This window comes from Pseudophryne corroboree, unplaced genomic scaffold, assembly GCF_028390025.1.
Source record: "Pseudophryne corroboree isolate aPseCor3 unplaced genomic scaffold, aPseCor3.hap2 scaffold_1274, whole genome shotgun sequence".
Taxonomy (NCBI): Eukaryota; Metazoa; Chordata; class Amphibia; order Anura; family Myobatrachidae; genus Pseudophryne; species Pseudophryne corroboree.
Window position 1 is genome coordinate 130,194 of NW_026967899.1, and position 22,538 is coordinate 152,731.

At 35.9% G+C, this 22,538-nt stretch overlaps 8 non-coding genes across 8 annotated transcripts; all 8 read right to left on the reverse strand.

Moving 5' to 3' along the window:
* Nucleotides 1-1,215: 1,215 nt before the first annotated feature.
* On the reverse strand, nucleotides 1,216-1,308 carry TRNAI-UAU (transfer RNA isoleucine (anticodon UAU)). The gene is given in 2 exon segments: nucleotides 1,216-1,251; nucleotides 1,271-1,308. It is a non-coding gene; the product is annotated as a tRNA-Ile (tRNA).
* Nucleotides 1,309-12,981: 11,673 nt separating this feature from the next.
* Nucleotides 12,982-13,074, reverse strand: TRNAI-AAU (transfer RNA isoleucine (anticodon AAU)). Its single transcript is given in 2 exon segments — nucleotides 12,982-13,017; nucleotides 13,037-13,074. It is a non-coding gene; the product is annotated as a tRNA-Ile (tRNA).
* A 2,617-nt stretch (nucleotides 13,075-15,691) lies between these two features.
* On the reverse strand, nucleotides 15,692-15,784 carry TRNAI-AAU (transfer RNA isoleucine (anticodon AAU)). The gene is given in 2 exon segments: nucleotides 15,692-15,727; nucleotides 15,747-15,784. It is a non-coding gene; the product is annotated as a tRNA-Ile (tRNA).
* An 807-nt stretch (nucleotides 15,785-16,591) lies between these two features.
* TRNAI-UAU (transfer RNA isoleucine (anticodon UAU)) lies at nucleotides 16,592-16,684 on the reverse strand. The gene is given in 2 exon segments: nucleotides 16,592-16,627; nucleotides 16,647-16,684. It is a non-coding gene; the product is annotated as a tRNA-Ile (tRNA).
* An 810-nt stretch (nucleotides 16,685-17,494) lies between these two features.
* On the reverse strand, nucleotides 17,495-17,587 carry TRNAI-AAU (transfer RNA isoleucine (anticodon AAU)). The gene is given in 2 exon segments: nucleotides 17,495-17,530; nucleotides 17,550-17,587. It is a non-coding gene; the product is annotated as a tRNA-Ile (tRNA).
* Nucleotides 17,588-18,797: 1,210 nt separating this feature from the next.
* On the reverse strand, nucleotides 18,798-18,890 carry TRNAI-UAU (transfer RNA isoleucine (anticodon UAU)). Its single transcript is given in 2 exon segments — nucleotides 18,798-18,833; nucleotides 18,853-18,890. It is a non-coding gene; the product is annotated as a tRNA-Ile (tRNA).
* Nucleotides 18,891-21,501: 2,611 nt separating this feature from the next.
* Nucleotides 21,502-21,594, reverse strand: TRNAI-AAU (transfer RNA isoleucine (anticodon AAU)). The gene is given in 2 exon segments: nucleotides 21,502-21,537; nucleotides 21,557-21,594. It is a non-coding gene; the product is annotated as a tRNA-Ile (tRNA).
* An 807-nt stretch (nucleotides 21,595-22,401) lies between these two features.
* Nucleotides 22,402-22,494, reverse strand: TRNAI-UAU (transfer RNA isoleucine (anticodon UAU)). Its single transcript is given in 2 exon segments — nucleotides 22,402-22,437; nucleotides 22,457-22,494. It is a non-coding gene; the product is annotated as a tRNA-Ile (tRNA).
* Between the last annotated feature and the right edge of the window lie 44 nt (nucleotides 22,495-22,538).

Here is a 22,538-nt window from a genome sequence, read left to right on the forward strand (position 1 = left end):
CCAAGTCCAACAAGAAATGTGCTGGTACTATCCAGAGCTTTCATTATGGATTATCATGCTATATTGCAGAAAATCAATTTGATGCAACTGCTTTACCAACAGTATGTTAATCTTTTTCATTGCTGTTTTGTTGGCTGCCTGAAGGAAGATATGCAGTGCATTTTAACCAAAGCAGATGTGTGCTGACAACTTAAATGCACAATCATGTTTGTGTTTTTTCTTTCTTTCTTCCATCCTTTGTAATATCATATTAAATATTAAGGTAGCAGTTTATAATCAATGACTAATGACATAAGAAAAGGAAAAAAAAACAGTATACAAAGATGCTCCAGGTGAGGCTTGAACCTCGGCATCGCTCAACAGATACTGTTTTATAAGTACCGCGCGCTGACCAATTGCGCCACTGGAGCACTTTGCAGCATTAATTGGTTATGCTAGATGTGGATTTTATTCAATACAATCAGTACAGTCATAAGAATTTAAAAAGAAAATCATTTTTGGTGATAAATGATGAGCAACAAAGGAACATGCATGCCAGATGGCACTTGAATAAGCTGTCCACGGTGATAGAAAAGGTTTAAAAAACAACAACAACAATGTTATCATAATTAATGTCATATTTTAGCTTCTGTGGTCATTTTTTACAAGCTAAACACTGCAAGACTGTTTTACAGTTGAAGCAAGGATAAAATATCAACTCTAGTGATGAGACACTTGCTGTAATGACTTCCACCTTATATGGGACTTGGACCCCGTGGCTTAGGAGGGCAGTGACTTATCCATTATGCCAGTGGTGCTTACTGATGTTCTTATTTAAGACTGTTATTTTTTTAATAGTCAATTATTTATTTTTGATGAAAAAGTGAAGCTGTTTACTGTGTTCTTTGCATTACCAAGTCCAGCAAGAAATGTGCTGGTACTATCCAGAGCTGTCAGTATGGATTATCATGCTATATTGCAGAAAATCAATTTGATGCAACTGCTTTACCAACAGTATGTTAATCTTTTCCATTGCTGTTTTGTTGGCTGACTGAAGGAAGATATGCAGTGCATTTGAACCAAAGCAGATGTGTGCTGACAACTTAAATGCACAATCATGTTTGTGTTTTTTCTTTCTTTCTTCCATCCTTTGAAATATCATATTAAATATTAAGGTAGCAGTTTATAATCAATGACTAATGACATAAGAAAAGGAAAAAAAACAGTATAAAAAGATGCTCCAGGTGAGGCTTGAACTCACAACTTCGGCATTGCTCAACAGAAACTGTCTTATAAGTACCGCGCGCTGACCAATTGCGCCACTGGAGCACTTTGCAGCATTAATTGGTTATGATAGATGTGGATTTTATTCAATACAATCAGTACAGTCATAAGAATTGAAAAAGAAAATCATTGTTGGTGATGAATGATGAGCAACAAAGGAACATGCATGCCAGATGGCACTTGAATAAGCTGTCCACGGTGATAGAAAAGGCTTAAACAACAACAACAATGTTATCATAATTAATGTCATATTTTAGCTTCTGTGGTCATTTTTTACAAGCTAAACACTGCAAGACTGTTTTACAGTTGAAGCAAGGATAAAATATCAACTCTAGTGATGAGACACTTGCTGTAATGACTTCCAGCTCAGACGGGACTTAAACCCACAACCACTGGCTTAGGAGAACAGTGCCTTATCCATTATGCCAGTGGTGCTTACTGATGTCCTTATTTAAGACTGATAGGTTTTTAATAGTCAATTATTTATTTTTGAGGAAAAAGTGAAGCTGTTTACTGTGTTCTTTGCATTACCAAGTCCAGCAAGAAATGTGCTGGTACTATCCAGAGCTGTCAGTATGGATTATCATGCTATATTGCAGAAAATCAATTTGATGCAACTGCTTTACCAACAGTATGTTAATCTTTTCCATTGCTGTTTTGTTGGCTGACTGAAGGAAGATATGCAGTGCATTTGAACCAAAGCAGATGTGTGCTGACAACTTAAATGCACAATCATGTTTGTGTGCTTTCTTTCTTTCTTCCATCCTTTGTAATATCATATTAAATATTAAGGTAGCAGTTTATAATCAATGACTAATGACATAAGAAAAGGAAAAAAAAACAGTATACAAAGATGCTCCAGGTGAGGCTTGAACTCACAACCTCGGAATTGCTCAACAGATACTGTCTTATAAGTACTGCGCGCTGACCAATTGCGCCACTGGAGCACTTTGCAGCGTTAATTGGTTATGCTAGATGTGGGTTTTATTCAATACAATCAGTACAGTCATAAGAATTGAAAAAGAAAATCATTTTTGGTGATGAATGATGAGCAACAAAGGAACATGCATGCCAGATGGCACTTGAATAAGCTGTCCACGGTGATAGAAAAGGTTTAAAAAACAACAACAACAACAATGTTATCATAATTAATGTCATATTTTAGCTTCTGTGGTCTTTTTTTACAAGCTAAACACTGCAAGACTGTTTTACAGTTGAAGCAAGGATAAAATATCAACTCTAGTGATGAGACACTTGCTGTAATGACTTCCAACTCAGACGGGACTTAAACCCATAACCACTGGCTTAGGAGAACAGTGCCTTATCCATTATGCCAGTTGTGCTTACTGATGTCCTTATTTAAGACTGATAGGTTTTTAATAGTCAATTATTTATTTATTTTTAAAAAGAGAAGCTGTTTACTGTGTTCTTTGCATTACCAAGTCCAGCAAGAAATGTGCTGGTACTATCCAGAGCTGTCAGTATGGATTATCATGCTATATTGCAGAAAATCAATTTGATGCAACTGCTTTACCAACAGTATGTTAATCTTTTCCATTGCTGTTTTGTTGGCTGACTGAAGGAAGATATGCAGTGCATTTGAACCAAAGCAGATGTGTGCTGACAACTTAAATGCACAATCATGTTTGTGTGCTTTCTTTCTTTCTTTCTTTCATCCTTTGTAATATCATATTAAATATTAAGGTAGCAGTTTATAATCAATGACTAATGACATAAGAAAAGGAAAAAAAACAGTATACAAAGAAGCTCCAGGTGTGGCTTGAACTCACAACCTCGGCATCGCTCAACAGATACTATCTTATAAGTACCGCGCGCTGACCAATTGCGCCACTGGAGCACTTTGCAGCATTAATTGGTTATGCTAGATGTGGATTTTATTCAATACAATCAGTACAGTCATAAGAATTGAAAAAGAAAAACATTTTTGGTGATAAATGATGAGCAACAAAGGAACATGCATGCCAGATGGCACTTGAATAAGCTGTCCACGGTGATAGAAAAGGTTTAAAAAACAACAACAACAATGTTATCATAATTAATGTCATATTTTAGCTTCTGTGGTCATTTTTTACAAGCTAAACACTGCAAGACTGTTTTACAGTTGAAGCAAGGATAAAATATCAACTCTAGTGATGAGACACTTGCTGTAATGACTTCCACCCCATATGGGACTTGGACCCCCTGGCTTAGGAGGGCAGTGACTTATCCATTATGCCAGTGGTGCTTACTGATGTTCTTATTTAAGACTGTTAGGTTTTTAATAGTCAATTATTTATTTTTGAGGAAAAAGTGAAGCTGTTTACTGTGTTCTTTGCATTACCAAGTCCAACAAGAAATGTGCTGGTACTATCCAGAGCTTTCAGTATGGATTATCATGCTATATTGCAGAAAATCAATTTGATGCAACTGCTTTACCAACAGTATGTTAATCTTTTCCATTGCTGTTTTGTTGGCTGACTGAAGGAAGATATGCAGTGCATTTGAACCAAAGCAGATGTGTGCTGACAACTTAAATGCACAATCATGTTTGTGTTTTTTCTTTCTTACTTCCATCCTTTGTAATATCAAAATAAATATTAAGGTAGCAGTTTATAATCAATGACTAATGACATAAGAAAATGAAAAAAAAACAGTATACAAAGATGCTCCAGGTGAGGCTTGAATTCACAACCTCTTCATTGCTCAACAGATACTGTCTTATAAGTACCGCGTGCTGACCAATTGCGCCACTGGAGCACTTTGCAGCATTAACTGGTTATGCTAGATGTGGATTTTATTCAATACAATCAGTACAGTCATAAGAATTGAAAAAGAAAATCATTTTTGGTGATAAATGATGAGCAACAAAGGAACATGCATGCCAGATGGCACTTGAATAAGCTGTCCACGGTGATAGAAAAGGTTTAAAAAACAACAACAACAACAATGTTATCATAATTAATGTCATATTTTAGCTTCTGTGGTCATTTTTTACAAGCTAAACACTGCAAGACTGTTTTACAGTTGAAGCAAGGATAAAACATCAACTCTAGTGATGAGACACTTGCTGTAATGACTTCCAGCTCAGACAGGACTTAAACCCACAACCACTGGCTTAGGAGAACAGTGCCTTATCCATTATGCCAGTGGTGCTTACTGATGTCCTTATTTAAGACTGATAGGTTTTTAATAGTCAATTATTTATTTTTGAGGAAAAAGTGAAGCTGTTTACTGTGTTCTTTGCATTACCAAGTCCAGCAAGAAATGTGCTGGTACTATCCAGAGCTGTCAGTATGGATTATCATGCTATATTGCAGAAAATCAATTTGATGCAACTGCTTTACCAACAGTATGTTAATCTTTTCCATTGCTGTTTTGTTGGCTGACTGAAGGAAGATATGCAGTGCATTTGAACCAAAGCAGATGTGTGCTGACAACTTAAATGCACAATCATGTTTGTGTGCTTTCTTTCTTTCTTCCATCCTTTGTAATATCATATTAAATATTAAGGTAGCAGTTTATAATCAATGACTAATGACATAAGAAAAGGAAAAAAAACAGTATACAAAGATGCTCCAGGTGAGGCTTGAACTCACAACCTCTTCATTGCTCAACAGATACTGTCTTATAAGTACTGCGCGCTGACCAATTGCGCCACTGGAGCACTTTGCAGCGTTAATTGGTTATGCTAGATGTGGATTTTATTCAATACAATCAGTACAGTCATAAGAATTGAAAAAGAAAATCATTTTTGGTGATGAATGATGAGCAACAAAGGAACATGCATGCCAGATGGCACTTGAATATGCTGTCCACGGTGATAGAAAAGGTTTAAAAAACAACAACAACAATGTTATCATAATTAATGTCATATTTTAGCTTCTGTGGTCTTTTTTTTACAAGCTAAACACTGCAAGACTGTTTTACAGTTGAAGCAAGGATAAAATATCAACTCTAGTGATGAGACACTTGCTGTAATGACTTCCAACTCAGACGGGACTTAAACCCACAACCACTGGCTTAGGAGAACAGTGCCTTATCCATTATGCCAGTTGTGCTTACTGATGTCCTTATTTAAGACTGATAGGTTTTTAATAGTCAATTATTTATTTATTTTTAAAAAGAGAAGCTGTTTACTGTGTTCTTTGCATTACCAAGTCCAGCAAGAAATGTGCTGGTACTATCCAGAGCTGTCAGTATGGATTATCATGCTATATTGCAGAAAATCAATTTGATGCAACTGCTTTACCAACAGTATGTTAATCTTTTCCATTGCTGTTTTGTTGGCTGACTGAAGGAAGATATGCAGTGCATTTGAACCAAAGCAGATGTGTGCTGACAACTTAAATGCACAATCATGTGTGTGTGCTTTCTTTCTTTCTTCCATCCTTTGTAATATCATATTAAATATTAAGGTAGCAGTTTATAATCAATGACTAATGACATAAGAAAAGGAAAAAAAAACAGTATACAAAGATGCTCCAGGTGAGGCTTGAACTCACAACCTCGGAATTGCTCAACAGAAACTGTCTTATAAGTACTGCGCGCTGACCAATTGCGCCACTGGAGCACTTTGCAGCGTTAATTGGTTATGCTAGATGTGGGTTTTATTCAATACAATCAGTACAGTCATAAGAATTGAAAAAGAAAATCATTTTTGGTGATGAATGATGAGCAACAAAGGAACATGCATGCCAGATGGCACTTGAATAAGCTGTCCACGGTGATAGAAAAGGTTTAAAAAACAACAACAACAACAATGTTATCATAATTAATGTCATATTTTAGCTTCTGTGGTCTTTTTTTACAAGCTAAACACTGCAAGACTGTTTTACAGTTGAAGCAAGGATAAAATATCAACTCTAGTGATGAGACACTTGCTGTAATGACTTCCAACTCAGACGGGACTTAAACCCATAACCACTGGCTTAGGAGAACAGTGCCTTATCCATTATGCCAGTTGTGCTTACTGATGTCCTTATTTAAGACTGATAGGTTTTTAATAGTCAATTATTTATTTATTTTTAAAAAGAGAAGCTGTTTACTGTGTTCTTTGCATTACCAAGTCCAGCAAGAAATGTGCTGGTACTATCCAGAGCTGTCAGTATGGATTATCATGCTATATTGCAGAAAATCAATTTGATGCAACTGCTTTACCAACAGTATGTTAATCTTTTCCATTGCTGTTTTGTTGGCTGACTGAAGGAAGATATGCAGTGCATTTGAACCAAAGCAGATGTGTGCTGACAACTTAAATGCACAATCATGTTTGTGTGCTTTCTTTCTTTCTTTCTTTCATCCTTTGTAATATCATATTAAATATTAAGGTAGCAGTTTATAATCAATGACTAATGACATAAGAAAAGGAAAAAAAACAGTATACAAAGAAGCTCCAGGTGTGGCTTGAACTCACAACCTCGGCATCGCTCAACAGATACTATCTTATAAGTACCGCGCGCTGACCAATTGCGCCACTGGAGCACTTTGCAGCATTAATTGGTTATGCTAGATGTGGATTTTATTCAATACAATCAGTACAGTCATAAGAATTGAAAAAGAAAAACATTTTTGGTGATAAATGATGAGCAACAAAGGAACATGCATGCCAGATGGCACTTGAATAAGCTGTCCACGGTGATAGAAAAGGTTTAAAAAACAACAACAACAATGTTATCATAATTAATGTCATATTTTAGCTTCTGTGGTCATTTTTTACAAGCTAAACACTGCAAGACTGTTTTACAGTTGAAGCAAGGATAAAATATCAACTCTAGTGATGAGACACTTGCTGTAATGACTTCCACCCCATATGGGACTTGGACCCCCTGGCTTAGGAGGGCAGTGACTTATCCATTATGCCAGTGGTGCTTACTGATGTTCTTATTTAAGACTGTTAGGTTTTTAATAGTCAATTATTTATTTTTGAGGAAAAAGTGAAGCTGTTTACTGTGTTCTTTGCATTACCAAGTCCAACAAGAAATGTGCTGGTACTATCCAGAGCTTTCAGTATGGATTATCATGCTATATTGCAGAAAATCAATTTGATGCAACTGCTTTACCAACAGTATGTTAATCTTTTCCATTGCTGTTTTGTTGGCTGACTGAAGGAAGATATGCAGTGCATTTGAACCAAAGCAGATGTGTGCTGACAACTTAAATGCACAATCATGTTTGTGTTTTTTCTTTCTTACTTCCATCCTTTGTAATATCAAAATAAATATTAAGGTAGCAGTTTATAATCAATGACTAATGACATAAGAAAATGAAAAAAAAAACAGTATACAAAGATGCTCCAGGTGAGGCTTGAATTCACAACCTCTTCATTGCTCAACAGATACTGTCTTATAAGTACCGCGTGCTGACCAATTGCGCCACTGGAGCACTTTGCAGCATTAACTGGTTATGCTAGATGTGGATTTTATTCAATACAATCAGTACAGTCATAAGAATTGAAAAAGAAAATCATTTTTGGTGATAAATGATGAGCAACAAAGGAACATGCATGCCAGATGGCACTTGAATAAGCTGTCCACGGTGATAGAAAAGGTTTAAAAAACAACAACAACAATGTTATCATAATTAATGTCATATTTTAGCTTCTGTGGTCATTTTTTACAAGCTAAACACTGCAAGACTGTTTTACAGTTGAAGCAAGGATAAAACATCAACTCTAGTGATGAGACACTTGCTGTAATGACTTCCAGCTCAGACAGGACTTAAACCCACAACCACTGGCTTAGGAGAACAGTGCCTTATCCATTATGCCAGTGGTGCTTACTGATGTCCTTATTTAAGACTGATAGGTTTTTAATAGTCAATTATTTATTTTTGAGGAAAAAGTGAAGCTGTTTACTGTGTTCTTTGCATTACCAAGTCCAGCAAGAAATGTGCTGGTACTATCCAGAGCTGTCAGTATGGATTATCATGCTATATTGCAGAAAATCAATTTGATGCAACTGCTTTACCAACAGTATGTTAATCTTTTCCATTGCTGTTTTGTTGGCTGACTGAAGGAAGATATGCAGTGCATTTGAACCAAAGCAGATGTGTGCTGACAACTTAAATGCACAATCATGTTTGTGTGCTTTCTTTCTTTCTTCCATCCTTTGTAATATCATATTAAATATTAAGGTAGCAGTTTATAATCAATGACTAATGACATAAGAAAAGGAAAAAAAAACAGTATACAAAGATGCTCCAGGTGAGGCTTGAACTCACAACCTCTTCATTGCTCAACAGATACTGTCTTATAAGTACTGCGCGCTGACCAATTGCGCCACTGGAGCACTTTGCAGCGTTAATTGGTTATGCTAGATGTGGATTTTATTCAATACAATCAGTACAGTCATAAGAATTGAAAAAGAAAATCATTTTTGGTGATGAATGATGAGCAACAAAGGAACATGCATGCCAGATGGCACTTGAATATGCTGTCCACGGTGATAGAAAAGGTTTAAAAAACAACAACAACAATGTTATCATAATTAATGTCATATTTTAGCTTCTGTGGTCTTTTTTTTACAAGCTAAACACTGCAAGACTGTTTTACAGTTGAAGCAAGGATAAAATATCAACTCTAGTGATGAGACACTTGCTGTAATGACTTCCAACTCAGACGGGACTTAAACCCACAACCACTGGCTTAGGAGAACAGTGCCTTATCCATTATGCCAGTTGTGCTTACTGATGTCCTTATTTAAGACTGATAGGTTTTTAATAGTCAATTATTTATTTATTTTTAAAAAGAGAAGCTGTTTACTGTGTTCTTTGCATTACCAAGTCCAGCAAGAAATGTGCTGGTACTATCCAGAGCTGTCAGTATGGATTATCATGCTATATTGCAGAAAATCAATTTGATGCAACTGCTTTACCAACAGTATGTTAATCTTTTCCATTGCTGTTTTGTTGGCTGACTGAAGGAAGATATGCAGTGCATTTGAACCAAAGCAGATGTGTGCTGACAACTTAAATGCACAATCATGTTTGTGTGCTTTCTTTCTTTCTTCCATCCTTTGTAATATCATATTAAATATTAAGGTAGCAGTTTATAATCAATGACTAATGACATAAGAAAAGGAAAAAAAAACAGTATACAAAGATGCTCCAGGTGAGGCTTGAACTCACAACCTCGGAATTGCTCAACAGATACTGTCTTATAAGTACTGCGCGCTGACCAATTGCGCCACTGGAGCACTTTGCAGCGTTAATTGGTTATGCTAGATGTGGGTTTTATTCAATACAATCAGTACAGTCATAAGAATTGAAAAAGAAAATCATTTTTGGTGATGAATGATGAGCAACAAAGGAACATGCATGCCAGATGGCACTTGAATAAGCTGTCCACGGTGATAGAAAAGGTTTAAAAAACAACAACAACAACAATGTTATCATAATTAATGTCATATTTTAGCTTCTGTGGTCTTTTTTTACAAGCTAAACACTGCAAGACTGTTTTACAGTTGAAGCAAGGATAAAATATCAACTCTAGTGATGAGACACTTGCTGTAATGACTTCCAACTCAGACGGGACTTAAACCCATAACCACTGGCTTAGGAGAACAGTGCCTTATCCATTATGCCAGTTGTGCTTACTGATGTCCTTATTTAAGACTGATAGGTTTTTAATAGTCAATTATTTATTTATTTTTAAAAAGAGAAGCTGTTTACTGTGTTCTTTGCATTACCAAGTCCAGCAAGAAATGTGCTGGTACTATCCAGAGCTGTCAGTATGGATTATCATGCTATATTGCAGAAAATCAATTTGATGCAACTGCTTTACCAACAGTATGTTAATCTTTTCCATTGCTGTTTTGTTGGCTGACTGAAGGAAGATATGCAGTGCATTTGAACCAAAGCAGATGTGTGCTGACAACTTAAATGCACAATCATGTTTGTGTGCTTTCTTTCTTTCTTTCTTTCATCCTTTGTAATATCATATTAAATATTAAGGTAGCAGTTTATAATCAATGACTAATGACATAAGAAAAGGAAAAAAAACAGTATACAAAGAAGCTCCAGGTGTGGCTTGAACTCACAACCTCGGCATCGCTCAACAGATACTATCTTATAAGTACCGCGCGCTGACCAATTGCGCCACTGGAGCACTTTGCAGCATTAATTGGTTATGCTAGATGTGGATTTTATTCAATACAATCAGTACAGTCATAAGAATTGAAAAAGAAAAACATTTTTGGTGATAAATGATGAGCAACAAAGGAACATGCATGCCAGATGGCACTTGAATAAGCTGTCCACGGTGATAGAAAAGGTTTAAAAAACAACAACAACAATGTTATCATAATTAATGTCATATTTTAGCTTCTGTGGTCATTTTTTACAAGCTAAACACTGCAAGACTGTTTTACAGTTGAAGCAAGGATAAAATATCAACTCTAGTGATGAGACACTTGCTGTAATGACTTCCACCCCATATGGGACTTGGACCCCCTGGCTTAGGAGGGCAGTGACTTATCCATTATGCCAGTGGTGCTTACTGATGTTCTTATTTAAGACTGTTAGGTTTTTAATAGTCAATTATTTATTTTTGAGGAAAAAGTGAAGCTGTTTACTGTGTTCTTTGCATTACCAAGTCCAACAAGAAATGTGCTGGTACTATCCAGAGCTTTCAGTATGGATTATCATGCTATATTGCAGAAAATCAATTTGATGCAACTGCTTTACCAACAGTATGTTAATCTTTTCCATTGCTGTTTTGTTGGCTGACTGAAGGAAGATATGCAGTGCATTTGAACCAAAGCAGATGTGTGCTGACAACTTAAATGCACAATCATGTTTGTGTTTTTTCTTTCTTACTTCCATCCTTTGTAATATCAAAATAAATATTAAGGTAGCAGTTTATAATCAATGACTAATGACATAAGAAAATGAAAAAAAAACAGTATACAAAGATGCTCCAGGTGAGGCTTGAATTCACAACCTCTTCATTGCTCAACAGATACTGTCTTATAAGTACCGCGTGCTGACCAATTGCGCCACTGGAGCACTTTGCAGCATTAACTGGTTATGCTAGATGTGGATTTTATTCAATACAATCAGTACAGTCATAAGAATTGAAAAAGAAAATCATTTTTGGTGATAAATGATGAGCAACAAAGGAACATGCATGCCAGATGGCACTTGAATAAGCTGTCCACGGTGATAGAAAAGGTTTAAAAAACAACAACAACAATGTTATCATAATTAATGTCATATTTTAGCTTCTGTGGTCATTTTTTACAAGCTAAACACTGCAAGACTGTTTTACAGTTGAAGCAAGGATAAAACATCAACTCTAGTGATGAGACACTTGCTGTAATGACTTCCAGCTCAGACAGGACTTAAACCCACAACCACTGGCTTAGGAGAACAGTGCCTTATCCATTATGCCAGTGGTGCTTACTGATGTCCTTATTTAAGACTGATAGGTTTTTAATAGTCAATTATTTATTTTTGAGGAAAAAGTGAAGCTGTTTACTGTGTTCTTTGCATTACCAAGTCCAGCAAGAAATGTGCTGGTACTATCCAGAGCTGTCAGTATGGATTATCATGCTATATTGCAGAAAATCAATTTGATGCAACTGCTTTACCAACAGTATGTTAATCTTTTCCATTGCTGTTTTGTTGGCTGACTGAAGGAAGATATGCAGTGCATTTGAACCAAAGCAGATGTGTGCTGACAACTTAAATGCACAATCATGTTTGTGTGCTTTCTTTCTTTCTTCCATCCTTTGTAATATCATATTAAATATTAAGGTAGCAGTTTATAATCAATGACTAATGACATAAGAAAAGGAAAAAAAACAGTATACAAAGATGCTCCAGGTGAGGCTTGAACTCACAACCTCTTCATTGCTCAACAGATACTGTCTTATAAGTACTGCGCGCTGACCAATTGCGCCACTGGAGCACTTTGCAGCGTTAATTGGTTATGCTAGATGTGGATTTTATTCAATACAATCAGTACAGTCATAAGAATTGAAAAAGAAAATCATTTTTGGTGATGAATGATGAGCAACAAAGGAACATGCATGCCAGATGGCACTTGAATATGCTGTCCACGGTGATAGAAAAGGTTTAAAAAACAACAACAACAATGTTATCATAATTAATGTCATATTTTAGCTTCTGTGGTCTTTTTTTTACAAGCTAAACACTGCAAGACTGTTTTACAGTTGAAGCAAGGATAAAATATCAACTCTAGTGATGAGACACTTGCTGTAATGACTTCCAACTCAGACGGGACTTAAACCCACAACCACTGGCTTAGGAGAACAGTGCCTTATCCATTATGCCAGTTGTGCTTACTGATGTCCTTATTTAAGACTGATAGGTTTTTAATAGTCAATTATTTATTTATTTTTAAAAAGAGAAGCTGTTTACTGTGTTCTTTGCATTACCAAGTCCAGCAAGAAATGTGCTGGTACTATCCAGAGCTGTCAGTATGGATTATCATGCTATATTGCAGAAAATCAATTTGATGCAACTGCTTTACCAACAGTATGTTAATCTTTTCCATTGCTGTTTTGTTGGCTGACTGAAGGAAGATATGCAGTGCATTTGAACCAAAGCAGATGTGTGCTGACAACTTAAATGCACAATTATGTTTGTGTGCTTTCTTTCTTTCTTCCATCCTTTGTAATATCATATTAAATATTAAGGTAGCAGTTTATAATCAATGACTAATGACATAAGAAAAGGAAAAAAAACAGTATACAAAGACGCTCCAGGTGAGGCTTGAACTCACAACCTCAGCATTGCTCAACAGATACTGTCTTATTAGTACCGCACGCTGACCAATTGCGCCACTGGAGCACTTTGCAGTATTAGTTGGTTATGCTAGATGTGGATTTTATTCAATACAATCAGTACAGTCATAAGAATTGAAAAAGAAAATCATTTTTGGTGATGAATGATGAGCATCAAAGGAACATACATTCCAGATGGCACTTGAATAAGCTGTCCACGGTGATAGAAAAGGTTTAAAAAACAACAACAACAATGTTATCATAATTAATGTCATATTTTAGCTTCTGTGGTCATTTTTTACAAGCTAAACACTGCAAGACTGTTTAACAGTTGAAGCAAGGATAAAATATCAACTCTAGTGATGAGACACTTGCTGTAATGACTTCCAACTCAGACGGGACTTAAACCAACAACCACTGGCTTAGGAGAACAGTGCCTTATCCATTATGCCAGTGGTGCTTACTGATGTCCTTATTTAAGACTGATAGGTTTTTAATAGTCAATTATTTATTTCTGAGAAAAAGTGAAGCTGTTTACTGTGTTCTTTGCATTACCAAGTCCAGCAAGAAATGTGCTGGTACTATCCAGAGCTGTCAGTATGGATTATCATGCTATATTGCAGAAAATCAATTTGATGCAACTGCTTTACCAACAGTATGTTAATCTTTTCCATTGCTGTTTTGTTGGCTGACTGAAGGAAGATATGCAGTGCATTTGAACCAAAGCAGATGTGTGCTGACAACTTAAATGCACAATCATGTTTGTGTTTTTTCTTTCTTTCTTCCATCCTTTGTAATATCATATTAAATATTAAGGTAGCAGTTTATAATCAATGACTAATGACATAAGAAAAGGAAAAAAAACAGTAAACAAAGATGTTCCAGATGAGGCTTGAACTCACAACCACGGCATTGCTCAACAGATACTGTCTTATAAGTTTTGCACGCTGACCAACTGCGCCACTGGAGCACTTTGCAGCATTGATTGGTTATGCTAGATGTGGATTTTATTCAATACAATCAGTACATTCATAAGAATTGAAAAAGAAAATCATTTTTGGTGATGAATGATGAGCAACAAAGGAACATGCATGCCAGATGGCACTTGAATAAGCTGTCCACGGTGATAGAAAAGGTTTAAAAAACAGCAACAACAATGTTATCATAATTAATGTCATATTTTAGCTTCTGTGGTCATTTTTTACAAGCTAAACACTGCAAGACTGTTTTACAGTTGAAGCAAGGATAAAATATCAACTCTAGTGATGAGACACTTGCTGTAATGACTTCCAACCCAGACGGGACTTAAACCCACAACCACTGGCTTAGGAGAACAGTGCCTTATCCATTATGCCAGTGGTGCTTACTGATGTTCTTATTTAAGACTGTTAGGTTTTTAATAGTCAATTATTTATTTTTGAGGAAAAAGTGAAGCTGTTTACTGTGTTCTTTGCATTACCAAGTCCAACAAGAAATGTGCTGGTACTATCCAGAGCTTTCAGTATGGATTATCATGCTATATTGCAGAAAATCAATTTATGCAACTGCTTTACCAACAGTATGTTAATCTTTTCCATTGCTGTTTTGTTGGCTGACTGAAGGAAGATATGCAGTGCATTTGAACCAAAGCAGATGTGTGCTGACAACTTAAATGCACAATCATGTTTGTGTTTTTTCTTTCTTTCTTTCATCCTTTGTAATATCATATTAAATATTAAGGTAGCAGTTTATAATCAATGACTAATGACATAAGAAAAGGAAAAAAAAACAGTATACAAAGAAGCTCCAGGTGTATCTTGAACTCACAACCTCGGCATCGCTCAACAGATACTGTCTTATAAGTACCGCGTGCTGACCAATTGCGCCACTGGAGCACTTTGCAGCATTAATTGGTTATGCTAGATGTGGATTTTATTCAATACAATCAGTACAGTCATAAGAATTGAAAAAGAAAAACATTTTTGGTGATAAATGTTGAGCAACAAAGGAACATGCATGCCAGATGGCACTTGAATAAGCTGTCCACGGTGATAGAAAAGGTTTAAAAAACAACAACAACAATGTTATCATAATTAATGTAATATTTTAGCTTCTGTTGTCATTTTTTACAAGCTAAACACTGCAAGACTGTTTTACAATTGAAGCAAGGATAAAATATCAACTCTAGTGATGAGACACTTGCTGTAATGACTTCCAACTCAGACGGGACTTAAACCCACAACCACTGGCTTAGGAGAACAGTGCCTTATCCATTATGCCAGTGGTGCTTACTGATGTCCTTAATTAAGACTGATAGGTTTTTAATAGTCAATTATTTATTTTTGAAAAAAGTGAAGCTGTTTACTGTGTTCTTTGCATTACCAAGTCCAGCAAGAAATGTGCTGGTACTATCCAGAGCTGTCAGTATGGATTATCATGCTATATTGCAGAAAATCAATTTGATGCAACTGCTTTACCAACAGTATGTTAATCTTTTCCATTGCTGTTTTGTTGGCTGACTGAAGGAAGATATGCAGTGCATTTGAACCAAAGCAGATGTGTGCTGACAACTAAAATGCACCATCATGTTTGTGTTTTTTCTTTCTTTCTTCCATCCTTTGTAATATCATATTAAATATTAAGGTAGCAGTTTATAATCAATGACTAATGACATTAGAAATAGAAAAAAAAACAATGTACAAAGACGCTCCAGGTGAGGCTTGAACTCACAACTTCGGCATTGCTCTACAGATACTGTCTTATTAGTACCACACGCTGACCAATTGCGCCACTGGAGCACTTTGCAGCATTAGTTGGTTATGCTAGATGTGGATTTTATTCAATACAATCAGTACAGTCATAAGAATTGAAAAAGAAAATCATTTTTGGTGATGAATGATGAGCAACAAAGGAACATGCATGCCAGATGGCACCTGAATAAGCTGTCCACGGTGATAGAAAAGGTTTAAAAAACAACAACAACAATGTTATCATAATTAATGTCATATTTTAGCTTCTGTGGTCATTTTTTACAAGCTAAACACTGCAAGACTGTTTTACAGTTGAAGCAAGGATAAAATATCAACTCTAGTGATGAGACACTTGCTGTAATGACTTCCACCCCATATGGGACTTGGGCCCCCTGGCGTAGGAGGGCGCAGTGACTTATCCATTATGCCAGTGGTGCTTACTGATGTTCTTATTTAAGACTGTTAGGTTTTTAATAGTCAATTATTTATTTTTGAGGAAAAAGTGAAGCTGTTTACTGTGTTCTTTGCATTACCAAGTCCAACAAGAAATGTGCTGGTACTATCCAGAGCTTTCAGTATGGATTATCATGCTATATTGCAGAAAATCAATTTGATGCAACTGCTTTACCAACAGTATGTTAATCTTTTCCATTGCTGTTTTTTTGGCTGACTGAAGGAAGATATGCAGTGCATTTGAACCAAAGCAGATGTGTGCTGACAACTTAAATGCACAATCATGTTTGTGTTTTTTCTTTCTTTCTTCCATCCTTTGTAATATCATATTAAATATTAAGGTAGCAGTTTATAATCAATGACTAATGACATAAGAAAAGGAAAAAAAACAGTATACAAAGAAGCTCCAGGTGAGGCTTGAACTCACAACCTCGGCATCTCTCAACAGATATTGTCTTATAAATACCGCGCGCTGACCAATTGCGCCACTGGAGCACTTTGCAGCATTAATTGGTTATGCTAGATGTGGATTTTATTCAATACAATCAGTACAGTCATAAGAATTGAAAAAGAAAATCATTTTTGGTGATAAATGATGAGCAACAAAGGAATATGCATGCCAGATGGCACTTGAATAAGCTGTCCACGGTGATAGAAAAGGTTTAAAAAACAACAACAACAATGTTATCATAATTAATGTCATATTTTAGCTTCTGTTGTCATTTTTTACAAGCTAAACACTGCAAGACTGTTTTACAGTTGAAGCAAGGATAAAATATCAACTCTAGTGATGAGACACTTGCTGTAATGACTTCCAACTCAGACCGGACTTAAACCCACAACCACTGGCTTAGGAGAACAGTGCCTTATCCATTATGCCAGTGGTGCTTACTGATGTCCTTATTTAAGACTGATAGGTTTTTAATAGTCAATTATTTCTTTTTGAAAAAAGTGAAGCTGTTTACTGTGTTCTTTGCATTACCAAGTCCAGCAAGAAATGTGCTGGTACTATCCAGAGCTGTCAGTATGGATTATCATGCTATATTGCAGAAAATCAATTTGATGCAACTGCTTTACCAACAGTATGTTAATCTTTTCCATTGCTGTTTTGTTGGCTGACTGAAGGAAGATATGCAGTGCATTTGAACCAAAGCAGAAGTGTGCTGACAACTAAAATGCACCATCATGTTTGTGTTTTTTCTTTCTTTCTTCCATCCTTTGTAATATCATATTAAATATTAAGGTAGCAGTTTATAATCAATGACTAATGACATTAGAAATAGAAAAAAAAACAGTATACAAAGACGCTCCAGGTGAGGCTTGAACTCACAACCTCAGCATTGCTCAACAGATACTGTCTTATTAGTACCGCACGCTGACCAATTGCGCCACTGGAGCACTTTGCAGTATTAGTTGGTTATGCTAGATGTGGATTTTATTCAATACAATCAGTACAGTCATAAGAATTGAAAAAGAAAATCATTTTTGGTGATGAATGATGAGCATCAAAGGAACATACATTCCAGATGGCACTTGAATAAGCTGTCCACGGTGATAGAAAAGGTTTAAAAAACAACAACAACAATGTTATCATAATTAATGTCATATTTTAGCTTCTGTGGTCATTTTTTACAAGCTAAACACTGCAAGACTGTTTTACAGTTGAAGCAAGGATAAAATATCAACTCTAGTGATGAGACACTTGCTGTAATGACTTCCACCCCATATGGGACTTGGACCTCGTGGCTTAGGAGGGCAGTGACATATCCATTATGCCAGTGGTGCTTACTGATGTTCTTATTTAAGACTGTAAGGTTTTTAATAGTCAATTATTTATTTTTGAGGAAAAAGTGAAGCTGTTTACTGTGTTTTTTTACATTACCAAGTCCAGCAAGAAATGTGCTGGTACTATCCAGAGCTGTCAGTATGGATTATCATGCTATATTGCAGAAAATCAATTTGATGCAACTGCTTTACCAACAGTATGTTAATCTTTTCCATTGCTGTTTTGTTGGCTGGCTGAAGGAAGATATGCAGTGCATTTGAACCAAAGCAGATGTGTGCTGACAACTTAAATGCACAATCATGTTTGTGTTTTTCTTTCTTTCTTCCATCCTTTGTAATATCATATTAAATATTAAGGTAGCAGTTTATAATCAATGACTAATGACATAAGAAAAGGAAAAAAAAACAGTATACAAAGATGCTCCAGGTGAGGCTTGAACTCACAACCTCGGCATTGCTCAACAGATACTGTCTTATAAATACCGCACGCTGATCAATTGCGCCACTGGAGCACTTTGCAGCATTGATTGGCTATGCTAGATGTGGATTTTATTCAATACAATCAGTACAGTCATAAGAATTGAAAAAGAAAATCATTTTTGGTGATGAATGATGAGCAACAAAGGAACATGCATGCCAGATGGCACTTGAATAAGCTGTCCACGGTGATAAAAAAGGTTTAAAAAACAACAACAACAACAATGTTATCATAATTAATGTCATATTTTAGCTTCTGTGGTCATATCATATTAAATATTAAGGCTACCAGTTTATAATCAATGACTAATGACATAAGAAAAGGAAAAAAAATAGTATACAAAGATGCTCCAGGTGAGGCTTGAACTCACAACCTCGGCATTGCTCAATAGATACTGTCTTATAAGTACCGCGCGCTGACCAATTGCGCCACTGGAACACTTTGCAGGTTTTGTTGGTTATGCTAGATGTGGATTTTATTCAATACAATCAGTACAGTCATAAGAATTGAAAAAGAAAATCATTGTTGGTGATGAATGATGAGCAACAAAGGAACATGCATCCCAGATGGCACTTGAATAAGCTGTCCACGGTGATAGAAAAGGTTTAAAAAACAACAACAATGTTATCATAATTAATGTCATATTTTAGCTTCTGTGGTCATTTTTTATAAGCTAAACACTGCAAGACGGTTTTACAGTTGAAGCAAGGATAAAATATCAACTCTGGTGATGAGACACTTGTTGTAATGACTTCCACCCCATATGGGACTTGGACCCCCTGGCTTAGGAGCGCAGTGACTTATCCATTATGCCAGTGGTGCTTACTGATGTTCTTATTTAAGACTGTTAGGTTTTTAATAGTCAATTATTTATTTTTGAGGAAAAAGTGAAGCTGTTTACTGTGTTCTTTGCATTACCAAGTCCAACAAGAAATGTGCTGGTACTATCCAGAGCTTTCAGTATGGATTATCATGCTATATTGCAGAAAATCAATTTGATGCAACTGCTTTACCAACAGTATGTTAATCTTTTTCATTGCTGTTTTGTTGGCTGAATGAAGGAAGATATGCAGTGCATTTGAACCAAAGCAGATGTGTGCTGACAACTTAAATGCACAATCATGTTTGTGTTTTTTCTTTCTTTCTTCCATCCTTTGTAATATCATATTAAATATTAAGGTAGCAGTTTATAATCAATGACTAATGACATAAGAAAAGGAAAAAAAACAGTAAACAAAGATGTTCCAGATGAGGCTTGAACTCACAACCACTGCATTGCTCAACAGATACTGTCTTATAAGTTTTGCACGCTGACCAACTGCGCCACTGGAGCACTTTGCAGCATTGATTGGTTATGCTAGATGTGGATTTTATTCAATACAATCAGTACATTCATAAGAATTGAAAAAGAAAATCATTTTTGGTGATGAATGATGAGCAACAAAGGAACATGCATGCCAGATGGCACTTGAATAAGCTGTCCACGGTGATAGAAAAGGTTTAAAAAACAGCAACAACAATGTTATCATAATTAATGTCATATTTTAGCTTCTGTGGTCATTTTTTACAAGCTAAACACTGCAAGACTGTTTTACAGTTGAAGCAAGGATAAAATATCAACTCTAGTGATGAGACACTTGCTGTAATGACTTCCAACCCAGACGGGACTTAAACCCACAACCACTGGCTTAGGAGAACAGTGCCTTATCCATTATGCCAGTGGTGCTTACTGATGTTCTTATTTAAGACTGTTAGGTTTTTAATAGTCAATTATTTATTTTTGAGGAAAAAGTGAAGCTGTTTACTGTGTTCTTTGCATTACCAAGTCCAACAAGAAATGTGCTGGTACTATCCAGAGCTTTCAGTATGGATTATCATGCTATATTGCAGAAAATCAATTTATGCAACTGCTTTACCAACAGTATGTTAATCTTTTCCATTGCTGTTTTGTTGGCTGACTGAAGGAAGATATGCAGTGCATTTGAACCAAAGCAGATGTGTGCTGACAACTTAAATGCACAATCATGTTTGTGTTTTTTCTTTCTTTCTTTCATCCTTTGTAATATCATATTAAATATTAAGGTAGCAGTTTATAATCAATGACTAATGACATAAGAAAAGGAAAAAAAACAGTATACAAAGAAGCTCCAGGTGTATCTTGAACTCACAACCTCGGCATCGCTCAACAGATACTGTCTTATAAGTACCGCGTGCTGACCAATTGCGCCACTGGAGCACTTTGCAGCATTAATTGGTTATGCTAGATGTGGATTTTATTCAATACAATCAGTACAGTCATAAGAATTGAAAAAGAAAAACATTTTTGGTGATAAATGTTGAGCAACAAAGGAACATGCATGCCAGATGGCACTTGAATAAGCTGTCCACGGTGATAGAAAAGGTTTAAAAAACAACAACAACAACAATGTTATCATAATTAATGTCATATTTTAGCTTCTGTTGTCATTTTTTACAAGCTAAACACTGCAAGACTGTTTTACAATTGAAGCAAGGATAAAATATCAACTCTAGTGATGAGACACTTGCTGTAATGACTTCCAACTCAGACGGGACTTAAACCCACAACCACTGGCTTAGGAGAACAGTGCCTTATCCATTATGCCAGTGGTGCTTACTGATGTCCTTAATTAAGACTGATAGGTTTTTAATAGTCAATTATTTATTTTTGAAAAAAGTGAAGCTGTTTACTGTGTTCTTTGCATTACCAAGTCCAGCAAGAAATGTGCTGGTACTATCCAGAGCTGTCAGTATGGATTATCATGCTATATTGCAGAAAATCAATTTGATGCAACTGCTTTACCAACAGTATGTTAATCTTTTCCATTGCTGTTTTGTTGGCTGACTGAAGGAAGATATGCAGTGCATTTGAACCAAAGCAGATGTGTGCTGACAACTAAAATGCACCATCATGTTTGTGTTTTTTCTTTCTTTCTTCCATCCTTTGTAATATCATATTAAATATTAAGGTAGCAGTTTATAATCAATGACTAATGACATTAGAAATAGAAAAAAAAACAATGTACAAAGACGCTCCAGGTGAGGCTTGAACTCACAACTTCGGCATTGCTCTACAGATACTGTCTTATTAGTACCACACGCTGACCAATTGCGCCACTGGAGCACTTTGCAGCATTAGTTGGTTATGCTAGATGTGGATTTTATTCAATACAATCAGTACAGTCATAAGAATTGAAAAAGAAAATCATTTTTGGTGATGAATGATGAGCAACAAAGGAACATGCATGCCAGATGGCACCTGAATAAGCTGTCCACGGTGATAGAAAAGGTTTAAAAAACAACAACAACAATGTTATCATAATTAATGTCATATTTTAGCTTCTGTGGTCATTTTTTACAAGCTAAACACTGCAAGACTGTTTTACAGTTGAAGCAAGGATAAAATATCAACTCTAGTGATGAGACACTTGCTGTAATGACTTCCACCCCATATGGGACTTGGGCCCCCTGGCGTAGGAGGGCGCAGTGACTTATCCATTATGCCAGTGGTGCTTACTGATGTTCTTATTTAAGACTGTTAGGTTTTTAATAGTCAATTATTTATTTTTGAGGAAAAAGTGAAGCTGTTTACTGTGTTCTTTGCATTACCAAGTCCAACAAGAAATGTGCTGGTACTATCCAGAGCTTTCAGTATGGATTATCATGCTATATTGCAGAAAATCAATTTGATGCAACTGCTTTACCAACAGTATGTTAATCTTTTCCATTGCTGTTTTTTTGGCTGACTGAAGGAAGATATGCAGTGCATTTGAACCAAAGCAGATGTGTGCTGACAACTTAAATGCACAATCATGTTTGTGTTTTTTCTTTCTTTCTTCCATCCTTTGTAATATCATATTAAATATTAAGGTAGCAGTTTATAATCAATGACTAATGACATAAGAAAAGGAAAAAAAACAGTATACAAAGAAGCTCCAGGTGAGGCTTGAACTCACAACCTCGGCATCTCTCAACAGATATTGTCTTATAAATACCGCGCGCTGACCAATTGCGCCACTGGAGCACTTTGCAGCATTAGTTGGTTATGCTAGATGTGGATTTTATTCA